This window comes from Grampus griseus (genome assembly GCF_964374135.1).
Source record: "Grampus griseus genome assembly, chromosome: 20".
Classification (NCBI taxonomy): domain Eukaryota; kingdom Metazoa; phylum Chordata; class Mammalia; order Artiodactyla; family Delphinidae; genus Grampus; species Grampus griseus.
In genome coordinates this window covers 13,193,685-13,207,454 of record NC_139014.1, presented here as the reverse complement: position 1 = coordinate 13,207,454, position 13,770 = coordinate 13,193,685, and positions in this window count along the sequence as shown.

The following is a 13,770-nucleotide window of genomic DNA, read 5'->3' as shown; positions in this document are numbered from 1 at the left end:
CTTGTTGAGTTAAATTGTTTTAACCAATTAATCTTTTTTTTCTTTTTTTTTTTTTTTGCGGTACGCAGGCCTCTCACTGCTGTGGCCTCTCCCGCCGCGGAGCACAGGCTCCCGACACACAGGCTCAGCGGCCATGGCCCACGGGCCCAGCCGCTCTGCGGCATGTGGGATCCTCCCGGACTGGGGCACGAACCCGTGTCCCCTGCTTCGGCAGGCGGACTCCCAACCACTGCGCCACCAGGGAAGCCCCCAATTAATCTTTTTTAACCCTTCACTAGCATATCACTGGAATTTTGATCCTCAGCTTCCAACTTCTAATTACCCTGTAAGTGTGCAATTCAGTGGTATTAATTACATGCACAGTATTGTACAACCATCACCACTATTTCCAAAACTTCGTTATCCCAAACAGAAGCTCTGTAACGATTAGCAGTAGTTCCCCACCTGCCCCCTCCCCCAGCCCCTGGTAACTTATGGTCTCCTTTCTGTTTGTATGACTTTGCCTACTCCAGATATTTCGTGTAAGTGGGATCATACAATATTTTTCCATTTCGTCACTGGATTATTTTGCTTAGCATAATGTTTTCAAGGTTCATCCATGTTGTAGCATGTTTCAGGACTTCATTCCATTTTATGGCTGAATAGATTTCCATTGTATGGATAGACCACTTCTGTGTCTTCATCTTTTGATGGTCACTTGGATTTTTTCTACCTTTTGGCTATTGTGACTAGTGCTGCTGTGAACATGGGTATACAACTATCTGAAGTCCTGTTTTCAGTTCTTTTAGGTATATTGGCTTAAAAACAACAACAAAAAATTATTCAGAGGCAATTGTAAAGGTAGTGCAGAGAGGTCCTTTGTACCCTTCACTCAATTTGCACATTGGCTTTTAAAACCAAAAGAATATTTATGTACAAGGGAATGATGTGGTAGACCAGAGGGACCAATTCCCGGTGAAGCTGTTACTATTTTCTCACTAACCATAAAGACAAATTCCAAAAGAACTGTGTGTTGGACCTACTCTCAAGGGGGTCAATGGAATAGGAACCACATCAGAGTTATAAGACCAAGTGTCAGCCATGTTGGTTGTGTATCATGTGCATAAGTCCCAGTAGAGCGATTAGCATCAAATAGGGCCCTCCTGTCTTTATAATAGGTGGTCTTGTATCTGAAACCCATTAAGAATGTTTTAGGGTTTTAGTACCAAAAAGTCTAAAGCATATTTGGCATCTCTGGGAGAAATAAAAGTATTATTTAATATGAATAATAAAAGTTGCTAAATATTATTTACACATTCACACAGACACGAAAAATCTGGGCCAAGTTTTCAGAAACTTCAGGCTGTAGAAATAATGTTCTCAACGCAAGAAGCTTTTTCTACAAGGAAAAAAGTGGGTGTCACAGATAACACCTTTTCTTAATTTTTCTATATTCCCATACATACAGCCTCATTATTTAATATGTAATGAGTACCAACCCTGCAGTAAAAAATCTTCATCTTTAATATTTCTAAATTTAGTGCCCTGTTTAATTTCATATCTTAATTTGAACTTTGGACATTTTCCTTGAAATGTGAAAGAAAACTTTCTGGTTTCATAATGCCTTTTTTTTTTTTTTTAATGCTTAAATGTCACTTGAAAGCACAGAAAGTAAAAAGGTTAAATATGATGTCAACTAATTTTACTTGATCAAGATTTTCATATTCATTTAAGGATTTTGAAGAATTAGATGAGTTTAAAAGAGCTAACGAACCTTCAAGAAATAGCAAAGAGAATGCTGGGAAAGAATAGATGTTTCTTAAAATACGTATCTTGTCTGCTGCTGCCAAATGTACGATGTGATGCCTCGCTACAGAATACTAAACAACTGGCTTCCTGGTGCTTCCACATCGATTTCCATTGTGTGTAGAATGCAGGGCCGTTATTTTATTCAAAGTGTTCCCACTTAAGGGAAATGCTATACAAGACCGCATCCCCTTCACCTTTTAGCATGCAAATCTTGAAAGAAAGGATAATGTAATTTTCTTCTGCCATCAGTACTTAGGGATTGTAGTAAGAGTTTGGAAGTAAACTCTTCCTCTAAGATTTAGATGATAATAGCAACATATTCTGGACCAAAGCAGAGAAGCAGATGTGTAATGGCTCCCTGGCTGACAAAATCTGACTCTAAGGAGGTAAGCTTCTAGAGACCAACTTTCACAACTAGTTGACAACTAAATTCTCAACATCCAGAATAGTGCCTAGCTCATAGTTGCAAAATGCATGGACTTTGAAGAATAACCAGATAACTCTAACTTTACTATAAGATTTATATCTAAAATGTCAATCAAGGAGGTGGCCATTGCAAGCTAGAAAAATTAGTCATAGAAGTACATGGGGGTGTGTGTGGGGGAGAGACATCCTTAGCTCACCAAATCCAAGTGTTCTGGACTTTTAGGTTGGGCCATCCTAACTATGGAAATGGGGACAGGAATTACAGCCCAAAGCCCATAGTCCCATTTTTGGAAACAGTTCTCAAGAAATTTAGGTAGCATGCAAAAATAGCCTAAAGTTGTATAATAAGCTCACCTGATCTGACTTAATACTCAATAAGCAAACTTAAGGTAATGATTTAACTTAAGTTCATGATAACTTACGAAGTATTATTTGACAACTTACCAAGTATTATTTTTCAAAAAGATAAAACCTGTAAAATGATTCAGTCATGTGGAAAACATGTTCAGTGGATTCTCAGAAACATAAACTTAGAATTACCATATGACCGAGCAATTCCACTCCTAGGTATATACCAAAGAGAACTGAAAACAGTATTCAAACAAATACTTGTACATAAATGTTCATAACAGCACTTTTCAAAATAACCAAAAGACAGAAACTACCCAACTGGTCATCAGAGGATGAATGGATACATTGTGGTATGTCCATACAATAGAATATTATTTAGCCAGGAAAAGGAAAGTCAGGAATGCTGATATATGCTATGGTGATGATGAATCCTGAAACATGCCAAATATAAAGAAGTCAGACACAAAAGACCACATATTGTGTGATTCCATTTCTATAAAACATCCAGAATAGGTAAATCCAAGAGAAAAAAGCAGATTGGTACTTGGCAGGGACTTGGGGGAAGAGGGAGTGAAAGTTACTGTTGAATGAATCAGGCATTTTATTTTGCGGTGATAAAAATGTTATGGAGGGACTTCCCTGGTGGTGCAGTGGTTAAGAATCTGCCTGCCAATGCAGGGGACAATGCAGGGGTTTGAGCCCTGGTCTGGGAAGATCCCACATGCTGCGGAGAAACTAAACCCGTGTGCCACAACTACTGAGCCTGGGCTCTAGAGCCCGGGAGCCACAGCTACTGGGCCCACGTGCCACAACTACTGAAGCCCGCGTGCCTAGAGCCCGTGCTCCCCAACAAGAGAAGTCACCGCAATGAAGAGTAGCCCCCGCTTGCTGCAACTAGAGAAAGCCCACGTGCAGCAATGAAGACCCAAGGCAGCCAAATTAAAAAGAAAGAAAAATATGGAACTAGATCCATGTGATGGTTGTACAACATTGTGAATATACTATTTTCCACTGAGTTTTTCACTTTAAAATGGTTAATTTTATGTGAATTTCACCTTAGGTTTTTTTTTTTTTATAACAAGGTAAGATCATGACTCATGTAAATATAAAATATGCTTATCAAAGATTTTATTCAATGGAATATTACTCAGCCATATAAAGGAACGAAACTGAGTTATCTGTAGTGAGGTGGATGGACCTAGAGACTGTCATACATAGAGACTGTCATACAGAGTGAAGTAAGTCAGAAGGAGAAAAACAAATACCGTATGCTAATACATATATATGGAATCTTAAAAAAAAAAAAAAGGTCAGAAGAACCTAGGGGCAAGACGGGACTAAAGACGCAGACCTACTAGAGAATGGACTTGAGGATATGGGGAGGGGGAAGGGTAAGCTGGGACAAAGTGAGAGAGTGGCATGGACATATGTATACACTACCAAACGTAAAATAGATAGCTAGTGGGAAGCAGTCACATAGCACAGGGAGATCAGCTCGGTGCTTTGTGACCACCTAGAGGGGTGAGATAGGGAGGGTGGGAGGGAGACGCAAGAGGGAGGAGATATGGGGACATATGTATATGCATAACTGATTCACTTTGTTATAAAGCAGAAACTGACACACCATTGTAAAGCAATTATACTCTAATAAAGATGTTTAAAAAAAGATTTTATTCAACTTACAATTAATAAGGGAAACAGTAAGATGTTAAAACCAGTTCAAAGGGATATTTATATAAGAATAAAACTGCTAGATACAAAATTGGTTAATGTCCAACAGGGCCATGCATTGTAATGTTTTGAGGTTTCCTATTTTGCCAGACACTTTGCATCACTAATGGACAGAAATCTGTAAATTAATCTCTGCTCCTACAGAATTTTAAAATAGCCCAAAGTCAAGATCAACACTGCACTGAAAGAAAACCCAGCAATCTCTTTTACCTATTTCCAAGTTTTAAATACTTTTTCTATACTTACAAGTGGTTTAAATGGTACATTTTATGGTATTATATTTTACTATAATAAAAATCAAACGAGAAATAATACATACTTTTTATTATTTTTAATTTTTTTTTTACATACATACTTTTTCTGATAACATATATGTTTGCCTAGCAGGAGAGGAAGAGTTGATCATGAGGATGACAGTTAAATTCTCATTAGTGATAAGTAAGTGATCATTCTGGTGTTATATGCCGGAATGCAATGGATAGATGGTGTATATTTTCCTCTGAAAGATGGATCTGCTCTTTGAGCTGGAAACACTAGGTTTCTGTGTCTACAAGTTCAGAGGTCAGACCTGGCCTGTAGAAAATTCACCAAGGTAATAAATGTGATACAGTGAAGTCTTTCTTGAGAGACAGTTTTTGTACTCTCCCTGGTCAAAGAGAGAAGAGTGTCCTTTTCTTATCTTGAACTTCAACAACTTCATTTTGGGCCTGAAGCTTTTTTTTTTTTTTAAATCTTGAATGTTGAACCATTTATATACTTCCCTGGCTTTTGAGATGTACCATATTGTTGAAATAGCTAAACTCCAATTATTATGGAATGCTTGCTGAGATAGGCAAATTGCTCACTACTTGAAGTCATTCAAAGTAAACTCAGTTGTCAGGTAAAAGTTGGATGGGATACAAGTGCCTATAGAACACTTATGCCTTTGCAAGGAATTTATGCTCCTTCCCATGAGATACCTATCACTCATTTCCTTTCTGGTTTTTCAATTCCCATGCTCTTTGTGAATGTTTATGGCAGCGTTTTATGTTCAGGAAAACATTGGCCGATATTACATTCAAGTGCTCTTTCTGCCAAAGCATTTTCAAACTCTTTACTGGTCACAGGAGTTACACTACAGCTTGGTAGAGCCGCATTAGATGCTATGTCTTTTGAGATGGTATCATCATGACGTGTGTATGTTTATGAATTACCAGCTTCTCCTATAAATGGTAAACTGACTGTCAAAACAGTTTCCTTGGAATCCTGGGGTTAGGATCAAAATCATCCAGTTCTGCTACTCAAAATGAATTAAACTAGGAGAATTGCTGAGAGCTGTTTTCATTTTCTTCTTTTAGATGCATCTGGAAGCACTGAGTCTCAAGGTTGTTTTCAAAATTTATGTAGTTATCTTGTGCGTGTGTGCGTGTGTGTGTGTGTATGGTGAGAACATTTAATAACTATTCTCAGGAAATTTCAACTATATAACACATTATTATATATTATTAACTGCAATCACCATGCTGTACCTTAGCTCCCCAGAACTTATTCATGTTATAACTGAAAATTTGTACCCTTTGACCAACATCTCTCCATTTCCCCCACCCCACTCTCAGTTTTTATTATTTTTAACAGCTTTATTGACATACAATAAACTTCACTTTTTTTTTTTTTTTTTTTTGTCCATGCGACATGCGGGATGTTAATTCCCCGACCAGGGATTGAACCCGTGCCCCCTGCAGTGGAAGCGTGGAGTCCTAACCCCTGGACTGCCAGGGAATTCCTTAAACCTCACATATTTGAAGGGTACATTTCGATCAGGTTTTTTTAAAATTTATTTATTTGGTTGCGTGGGGTCTTAGTTGTGGCAGGCGGGCTCCTTAGTTGCGGCTCGCCAGCTCCTTAGTTGCGGCATGCGAACTCTTAGCTGCAGCATGCATGTGGGATCTGGTTCCCGGACCAGGGATTGAACCCGGGCCCCCTGCATTGGGAGCATGGAGTCTTAACCATGCGCCACCAGAGAAGTCCCTTGATCAGTTTTTTTGTTTTGTTTTTTAATAAATTTATTTATTTATTTTTGGCTGTGTTGTGTCTTCATTGCTGCACGTGGGCTTTCTCTAGTTGCGGCAAGCAGGAGCTACTCTTTGTTGTGGTGCGCGGGCTTCTCATTGTGGTGGCTTCTCTTTGCAGAGCATGGGCTCTAGGTGTGCTAGCTTCAGTAGTTGTGGCACGCAGGCTCAGTAGTTGTGGCACAGGGGCTTAGTTGCTCCGTGGCATGTGGGATCTTCCCGGACCAGGGCTCGAACACACGTCCCCTGCATTGGCAGGCAGATTCTTAACCACTGCGCCACCAGGGAAATCCCCTTGATCAGTTTTTAGATCTGTATTCATCCTGCCAACTCTCACCAATAGCAAATAGTGAACATATGTGTCACCAACCTCCAAAACTTTCCTGCTGTCCCTCTGTAATCCTTTCTTCCTGTCTCCCCCCACTATCCCCCGTCATCATTCTTTTTAATAAGCCATAGATTTTTATTGTCTTAGATATCATCATTTATTAACCAGTCTCCATTTTGTTTGAATGGTTTTTCCTAGTTTTTGTTCTTTTTTTTTTTTTTTAAGAATTTTTTTTGGGAATGCGGACCATTTTTTAAAGTCTTTATTGAATTTGTTACAATATTGCTTCCGTTTTATGTTTTGGTTTTTTGGCCCCAAGGCATGTGGGATCTTAGCTCCCCGACCAGGGATCAAACCCTCATCCTCCGCATTGGAAGGTGAAGTCTTAACCACTGGACCGCCAGGGAATTCCCCTAGTTTTTGTTCTTGATTTTTATTTTTTCCCCTTTACAAACACTACTGTTGTAAATATCCTTGAACACATTCTGGATGGGCTGTTGTCTTGAGGCTCTAAGGCCTCACTGACATTTTGCTTCTTATATTCTTTAGGGTCGCAGTTTGGATTAGTATTCAGATGGCCTATCAGATACCACTCATGCACCACTTGAGAATTTCTGGGTTTCATCTGTCACTTTCCAGCCACAAACTCACTGATCATCTCTGTGTAGATGCAAATGATTTCAAGCTGATGTGGCCACACCAGGTCCCACCCTGGGTCTGCTTCACCAGTTCCCTCCTCCTACCCTTAGGCTTCCCTGTTGACACAGCAGGACCCCCAGCTTGGCACGCAGGTGAGCCTGTGCTGCCAAAAGGGAGGAAGGTGCTGGTTATATGACTTCTTGGAGGACAGTCCCCCAGGACTGAGCAGCCAGCCACACTGAGCGGCAGCAGGTTTAATGATGCATCGTCCTCCGGTAGTGCCTCTCTCTCCTTCCTGGCCTCCCTCCCCTGGTACCTCATTCCTGCCCCCCGAAATCACACTCCCTAATACTTCAGTAGCCCATAAGCTTTTGCCTCAGGCTGTGTTTTCTGGGGAATCCAGGCTAAGACAGTTGGCATTTTCCACATGATTACACAGAGTTTAAGCCATCTGTAAATCTTCCCAGTGATTGATGTTGTAATCAAGTACGGGCCTTTGACGACTTGTCTAAAAATACAGGGGATGCTTTACAAGGACTCTGTACCTCTCTGGACTCACTAGCAAATGTTGTTCTCGACAATAGGCAAGCCCTTGACGACCTCCTGGCTGAGCAAGGGGGAGTCTGTGCAGTTATGAATGAAACCTGCTGCATGTATCTCAATAACTCTGGTCAGATTGAGGTCAACATAAGAGAGATATATGAGCAAGCTCAATGGTAACATAGATATAACACACAAAGTCCAGATCCAAGCTCCATCTGGAATACGGTCAAACAGAGCCTCCCCAGCTTAACCTGGTTTCCTTCATTTCCTGGCCCACTAATTGCTATCATCCTCCTGTTCATCTTCGGGCCTTGCCTCCTTAACTGCCTTGTCAACTTCGTTAGCAAAGGGCTTGAAGCCAGCAAACTTCAGATGACACAAACACAAGGGTACAAGCAACTGGGACTACAGCCTGGTGACCACCAGACATATTTTAGGCAACACAGGGAACAGTTCTGCTCCTCTAATCCAGGGGAAAACTATGCCCATGTTCAGCAGGAAGCAGCTTCAGAAGGCAGAGCATTGCCCTTCAGCACCTCTCAAGAATGAGGAGCAGTAACAGAAAAGGGGGGATTTTGTTGTCAGAGCTGTGCCAGTTCTTTGCTCAAAACCCACCAATCCCTGCTTGAACAGGAATTAACATGTATCTTTAAGTCACAGGGTCTGGAGACAGAAGAAGGAAGCTGTAGGAAGAGAGAAACACCAGATAGAACCAGCTGGAACAAAGGTGGCAACGAATCTGACCTCCAACAGACCCTCAGTCTCATTCTGCTGAGTTTACTACATTGGCTACTAGATGACACACCTACTGGTGGCCCTAACTGGAAGATATGGACCAAGAAAGGATAAACAGGGTGTGGCTCCCCTTTCCAGGGAAGTGCTGCCCCTTCCCCAGACTAATGCATGTGCCTCCCCATCATTAGCCTCACTCCTCCTGCCTTTGTCTTTACTCTTTAAAATCAAATCCCTCTCACCACATGGGCAAGATGATCTGTGAACTAAGTTCCCACTTCTCCATTCCTTGGCCACAGAATAAAACTTGGCCTGCATCAATCTGAGCTTCAGTTTCATTTTTTGGCTGCACAAACCCGAACTAGCATCTATTCTATAGCTTCTATTAATTCTTTTAATTCTTGCCCTTATACCAATAACAAGCATTATTGAAAATAACCTCCTAAAAAGAAGACTCTTTTTTTTTTTTGCAGTACGCGGGCCTCTCACCGTTGTGGCCTCTCCCGTCGCGGAGCACAGGCTCCGGACGCGCAGGCTCAGCGGCCATGGCTCACGGGCCTAGCCTCTCTGTGGCATGTGTGATCTTCCCGGACCGGGGCACGAACCCGTTTCCCCTTCATCGGCAGGTGGACTCTCAACCACTGCACCACCAGGGAAGCCCAAGAAGACTCTTTGTAGTCTGTTTATTACCCTGGTTTTGTAAATCAGAAAAGGAGAACAACATATCTCCCTAAGACTCAAGGAAGAGGCTCCAGCTCCACCTTCAGCTCTCAAAGTTGAAATTCTACTGAAACTATTCTCTGAACAATTTGCTTATGGGACATTAACACTATCTTTAAGTACTGTGTAAGTGTTAAAAATGACATTATAAAAACAGATATTATACTGTACTTTGTGCATTACATGCCCTTCCACATATATAAGTACAATACCTATGCTTTATCATAATACATGATCATGTAATCATGTATTAATTATCTACCTCATGTGTATAAGCATGTACTTCAGCCTATCGATATTACAGGACACATTAAACAGTTTAATCCATATTAGATTCCAGTCCCTATGGAATATTCACAGGGCTAATTGAAGTAATTGAAGTGATTGATATAAGATGTATGCTTATTTTTTAATTTAAATTAAATTAAATTTTATATATTTATTTTTAAATAAATTTATTTATTTGTTTTTATTTTTGGCTGTGTTGGGTCTTTGTTGCTGTGAGTGGGCTTTCTCTAGTTGCGGCAAGCAGGGGTTGCTCTTTGTTGCGGTGAGCAGGCTTCTCATTGCGGTGGCTTCTCTTGTTGTGGAGCACAGGCTCTAGGCGTGTGGGTTTCAGTAGTTGTGGCACGCAGGCTCAGTAGTTGTGGCTCACGGGCTCTAGAGCGCAGGCTCAGTAGTTGTAGCACACGGGCTTAGTTGCTCCACGGCATGTGGGATCTTCCCAGGCCAGGGGTCGAACCCGTATCCCCTGCATTGGCAGGCGGATTCTTAACCACTGTGCCACCAGGGAAGCCCCTATTTTAAAAATTATTATTATCATTAGTTTTTGGCGCGCTGTGCAGCTTGTGGGATCTTACTTCCCCAACCAGGGCTTGAACCCTGCCCCTCAGCAGTGAAAACGCGGAGTCCTAACCCCTGGACTGACAGGGAATTCCCAACATATGTCTATTAATTGTACATACCACAATTAGTCCAAACATTTCCAGTCTACATGCTTATCATAACCGATAACCAGAGAGCTTAATCAGAAAACTTTGATAAACCATCAACTCGTCCACAAACGTGCCTCTCCCCTTTTCTGGGCCCAAGAACCATGGGGATTTCTATAAATGAATGATATCTGGCATCTGGTTCTTACTTCTGGGCCATCTCACCTAAAATTGCCCACTCTTTCCCCCTAAATAAGACATCTGGATGGACTATCAGATCAGCTTATGCTCATACATAACTGGTTTCATGCATTTGGTATTTTTTAATTCTGGGGGATGCTGTATGTCAGCTATGGCCATCAGAGGCCTGAACACAAGTCAAGCAACTTGTAGCTGAGCTTAAATTGAATATTATTTACCAACATAATCAACTATAATCTTGGGAACATTCCATTGGACCCCGAGGTCACACCCAGGACGTCCTCACATGCCGCCATCTGACTACTGGATGCCATGGTCACACTCAGAAAGCGCTCACGTCCCTTGTGAGGGTCTGGTCCCTCCATACTGTCTGGCGTGAGAATCTGGGGACCCCCCTCACCAGCTGGGGGCAGCGCTGTTCCCACAGCGGGTCCCCTCCAGAGTTGGGGGGGGGGGTGTTGCTGCCCGCGCTGGGGTTGGGATAGGTCAGCTGCGGGAGGCAGCCCCGCCCACGCCCTCACAGGAGTGGGTGTTTCACATCCAATCACGGCCCAGAGCGTTTGCGGAAGCGCCGGAGGCTCCAGCGGTGAGAGACGGAGCGAGGAGGCAGGAGCTGCTGCTGGACCGCGCTGTGGGTACCGCCTGCACGGCTGAACTGAGTCTCGAGGTGGGGCGGGGGTCGAGGGTGGTCCGCGCTCCCCTCAGGCCTCGGCTCCTCCTTCTTTCCTGGGACGCCGGGGCTGGAGGGGCAGCAGGAGGGGCTGGAGGGCTGGGGCCCCCAGGGGGGAGGCGTCCACTCGCCGGCTCCGTTGTTGCCAGCGCCGGGGTGGCGGGGGAGTCGGGGCTGGGGTGGGGTGGGCAGGTGGGCACCCTGCTGGGTCAGAGCCGCTAAGCCCGCAGGAGCCCCGGGGCTGCGGCTCACTGGGGCTGCGACAAGTCCACCGTCTCCTGTGCCGCCAACCGAGTCGGTAGGTCAGGTCGGGGTCGGGGAAGAACTTCTTGGCTGAGGTCTCCTGCCCTGTCCTTATGCTGCGGGGACAGGGCCATCGGGCAGGTCGGTGTGGGTGAGCATTTGGGGAGCCCGCTGAGCGTTTGGGGAGACTGGCGAGCAGTTGGGGTCCCCGGTGAGCGGTCAGGAGGCCCCGTGAGCATTTGGGGAGCCTAGCAAGCGTTTGAGGAGCCCGCTGAGCATTCGCGGGGAGGCCAGGTGAGGAGGAGGACGGGAACGTCGGGCGGGTTTGCCGGCTGTGTGCACGTCCATGCGTTCCTTCGCCTGAGAACATCCAGGCGGGTCACTGGGGCTGGAACCTTAACTCATCTTGCAGCTGCTGCATTTTGTGAAATCCTCTCCTGGTGCTCATCTGAGTCCCATGTTGACTGAGAAGGCAAAGAATGGAGTGGATGCAGCTGAGGAAGCGCTGGGTGGGGAAGGCGTCAGGGTGCACAGGTGCACCCAGCTTACTCCCAGGGGTACTGGCCCAGGGCTGGAGGTTGAGCTGCAGCTGGGGAGTGGGGATTGCCTGGGCGGTTCTGGGTTTACACTAGTGCTGAGCACACCTGAATCTGTATTTGGAAACCAGAGAGCTGGGGTCTGCAGTCAAGGGAGTGGACGGGTGACCCACATCTGTGTACCTGGGAGGTGGTGAGTGCCTGGCAAGTGCAGGACTGGTGTCCCCGGGGATGGGATGATTTTCCTCCCACCATGGATAAACCCATGACCTCAGGAGGGAGCAAATGGGAGGATGAGGGACTTGTTACGAAGTGACCCAGATTCTGATGAAACAGAGGTCTGGGGGATGTGGGACAGGACGGGACAGGAGACTCAGTGGTCAGGTGACCTGAGTTATGGGGAGAGGCCTGGGGACATGGGGACAGGAGTGGACAGGACACGCTTAGTGTCATGTGACTTGTGTTTGGGGAGAGGTCTCCTCTGTGATGGGGATGCAGACACACACCCACAGGTGTCCCCACAATGGTGACAGACACACACACAGGTGCCCCCGCGATGGTGACACAGGCATACCAACAGGTGCCCTACATGATGGGGGACATACATCCACAGGTGCCTGTACACCACTCACGCCTGGACCCTGCAATAAGTGTCTTGCTGTGTGTCACCCTTGCAGTCCCTTGAGGCCTATGAAATAAAATCAAATCTGGGTTAGAAAGGAGACTTTTATTTCAAAAGGATTATTGTGAGGAGGAGGGGGGACCATTACAAGGGGGTGAGAGTGGGGGAGGGACTATTCCAATAGAGGGGGGACTCCTCCTGCAGAGGAAGAACTATATCTGTACAAGGGGCAATATTACTGTAAAAAGATGACTAATATGATAGAGGGGGGAATATGACAATCAATGGGGGCTATGACCACGTGGGGGGATATTACTGTGAAGAGGGGACTCTTACAATAAAGGAAGACTGCTACTGTAGTGGGGGGACTCTTACTGTAGAGGGGGAATCTTACAATGGGGGGGACTATGATAATGTGGGGAGCTGTTAAAATAGAGGAGGGACTGTGACAATAGAGGGGGGACTTATAATAAAGGGAACTATTAAATAGAGGGGGACCATTCTGTAGAGGGGGACTATTACAGTAGAGGCAACACTGTTTCTGTAGAGAGTGGACTTTTACCAGAGGGGGGACTATTACAATAGTGGAGAACTATTCCTGTTGAGAGGGGACTATTGTAGTATAGGTGAGACTGTTACAATAGATGGAGGTCTATTGCTGTAGAGGGGGGACTATTACTGTACAGAAGGGACTATTACAAAAGAAGCAGGACTTTTACAATAGAGGACTGTTACTGCAGAGGGGGAACTATGACAATACAGAGGGGACTATTACTGTAGAGTGAGGTCTCTGACACTAGAGTGGAGCTACTAGTGTAGGGGAGGACTATGGCAATAGAGGGGGACTATTACAGTAGAGGAAGACTATTACTCTAGAGGGGGGACTGTTAGTCTAGAGGGGGGACTGTTACTGTAGAGGGGGGACTATGACAATAGAGGAGGATTATTACTCTCTGGGGAGGGGTTGTTACCATAGAGGTGGGATATAACAATAGAGGAGGATTATTACTGTAGAGGGGGAATATAAAACTAGAGAAGGACTGTTGCTGTCGAGCAGGGACTGTGACAACAGGGATAACTCCCAACAAGGATTGCAAGCATCTGGATAGTTGGGACAAAGGAGGTTTCTCCATGGAGGGGTGCAAACACAGCTGTAAAGGCCCGGGTGTGAGGTTGGCTTGAAAGGTAGCCTGATGGCACGTGGATCAGAGACCCCGACGCAGGAGGTGCTCTGAGAAGGGCTTCTGCAGGCAGAGGACG